Genomic DNA, 3,048 nt, shown 5'->3' on the forward strand with positions numbered 1-3,048 from the left:
GAAATCGAACACTTCAAAACAGCAACAATCTTGAGAACCACGTAACATTGAGGAAAGTGTTTGTGTCAAAGGGCAAAAGCAGGACCCCAAAGTTTACTTACACGGGAGGACACAGCTGGCCCCAGCCCGGGAGCTGCGGAGCTGGGCTTGTCCCCATGTGATGGAGACCACAATGCCCTGAGAGCCCATGGGCCCCCTTACCGTGCCGGCCTGAAGCCCACCCCATGGTTCCAGAGCCCCAGAGGAGACAGCCGAATACACTCGGGGACTCAGAAGCTGTAGTGAGAATCAGTGTTTTCTGTTGTGTTTTGTTTGTTTGAGAATCAGTGTTCTGTTACCTTAAAGAAAAACAAAATAGGGGCACCTGCGTGGCTCAGTCGGTTAAGCATCTGACTCTTGGTTTTGGATCGGGTCATGATCTCAAGGTTGTGAGACTGAGCCCCATCCCAAGTCCGGCTCCACTTGGGCGAGGAGTCTGCTTAAGGAGTCTCTCCCTCTGCCCCTCCCCACACTCACACTCCCTCTAAAATAAATAAGATAAATCCTGAAAAACAAAACAGCTTTATTGAGCTATAACGGACATACAATAACTTGCACGTATGATTTCAAAGTGTACATTTAGGTACGTCTGACATAGTATACGCCCTGCAAACCATCACTAAAATCAAAACCGTACACACGTCCACCATCCCACAGCCTCCTCACACTCTGTTAGAACCCCCACCTCGTCCCTAACCTCCTCCTCCCCATCCTGCTGCTCTATAGATTTGTTTGCAATTTCCAGGGTTTTAGAGACATGGAGGCTCCTCTAGATGGGGTGTTTGTGTCCCCTCAAAATGTGTCTGGTGCAACCCTAACCCCTATACCGATGGTATGTGGAGGTGGAGCCTTTGGGAGGTGATTAGGTCATGAGGGTGGCATCCTCATCAACGGCATTCGTGCCTTTATAAGAGATGAAGAGCTCCCCCGCCGCTCCCGCCGTGTGAGGGCACACGCAGCAAGAGGTTAGCCGTCTGCGACCCAGCAAGCAGGACGCCACTCGACACTGAATCCGCCGGTCCCTCAATGTTGGACTTCCCAGCCTCCGCAACCGTGCGAAATGAATTTATGTTGTTTATAAGCTACCCAGTTGACTGCATTTTGTGACAGCAGCCCGAAAGGACTAAGACAGAATCACACGGCATACATTCTTCTCACGTCTGGCTTCTCTCACTAAGCATTAAGATGTTGAGATTCATTCATGTTGTATCAACAGTTCAGTCCTTTCCTTGCCAAGTATGGATGGGTCACAATTTATCTGTCTACCTGTTGACTTTTTTGTTTGCCACTTATTACTGAGTGATCTTGGGGAGGTCTCCTCCCCTCTCTCACCCCGAGTTTGCTCATCTATAAAATGGGGATATTCCTGCTGTCTCTCTGGGAGGATCCAACAAGACTTGTCAGACAAATACTCTATAAAGAACCAAGGAGAGCTCGGCTTGGGCTGGAGGAGCTAAGTGTCCTTGACCCTCCATCCCCAGGGACCACACATCTTATCTATTAGAGGAGCTGTGTCTGAACAGCCCCCTAAACCATGTCAACAGAGCAGGGCCTGAGGCCCTGGGGAACCCCTGGAGGGGTCTGAGCCGAGTAGTGACAAGATGTGATTTATAGCTTTATGATTTCACTCTGGCCGCTGTGCTGCCCGTAGACTACAGGGAGGTCAAGGTGGAAGCAGGGCGACCAGTAAGGAAGCCATCATAGCAATCCACGGTTCTAAGGATGTGCTTGCGGATGGTGTGGACTGTTGTGGAGGCGGAGGACAGACCTGGACTCTGGAGGGAGAGTCAACAGAACAAGGTCATGGCTTGGCTGATGGAGAAGAAAAAGATGAACGACTCTCATCCTTTCCCCAATCCAAAACCCACTACGAGGTTCCTGAGTGAGGAATTGGGAAGACGAGAGATGCACTATGAGGAGGGGGAAAACGAGTGGGTGAATGGTTGAGGCTCCGAAGTGCACATGGTCATACTGGGACACAGCCAAGGGCATATGGGAATCTGCGCCAGTCCAGAGATGACTCCAGGTACCTTCCTCACACACGGGAAAGGGCACTATCAGCTGGGGAGAGTGTGTGGGATGGAATCAGGGCCTAGGACAGAGCTCTGAGGCCTCTCACATTTGGAAGTTAGAAAGAGGCAGAGGTGGGCAGTACAAGAGTAGAGGACAGAGAGGATCTTTGAGACAAAGAGGTGGGAGCATCAGCAGAGAAGGGAGAGAGGGTCTCAATCCCTGCTGAAGGGGCAAGAATTCCCCTAACCACAGGTGTCCAACCCCCTAAGAGAAGCAGATGCCCACCACAGGGGGTCACCCAGGCAAGTGAAGAAGTCGAATTAAAAATTTCAAGTCCTCCCTCAAATAAAAGGCCCAGATGCCTTCACTGGTGAGTTCTATCAAATATGTATTTTTAAGATTTTATTTATTTTACGGAGAGAGAGCACGAGCAGGAGGGGCAGAAAGAGAGGAAGAAAGACTCTCAAGCAGAGTCCGAGTAGAGTGCAGAGCCTGAAATGAGGCTCGATCTCACGACCCTGAGGTCGTGGCCTGAGCCAAAGCCAAGAGTCAGATGCTTAGCCAACTGAGCCAACCAGGCACCCCAGTTCTATCAAATATTTTAGAAATAATACCAATCCTTCACAAACTCTTTCAGAAACAGAGCTGTAGGAAATACTTCACTCCTATGAAGGCAGTATTACCAGCCAAAGATATCATGAGAAAAGAAAACTGCAGAAAACATCTCTAGTGAACATAGACACAAAAATACTTCACAAAATATTAGCAAGCCACATCCGACAGCATAGGATTATAAAACCATGGCTGAGTGCGATTTACCCCAGGAATGTAATGCTCGATCAACACCTTGAAAATCAGTGTTATATGCCATATTAATGGGTTAAAGGACAAAAACCACATGATCATTGTAATAGATGCAGGAAAATCATCTGATGGAATCTAATGCCCACTCATGACAAAAACTTTCAACAAACTAAGAATAGAATAAAACTTCCT

The sequence above is a fragment of the Ursus americanus genome, chromosome 14, assembly GCF_024610735.1.
Source record: "Ursus americanus isolate L20-20 chromosome 14, mUrsAme1.1.p, whole genome shotgun sequence".
Lineage (NCBI taxonomy): Eukaryota > Metazoa > Chordata > Mammalia > Carnivora > Ursidae > Ursus > Ursus americanus.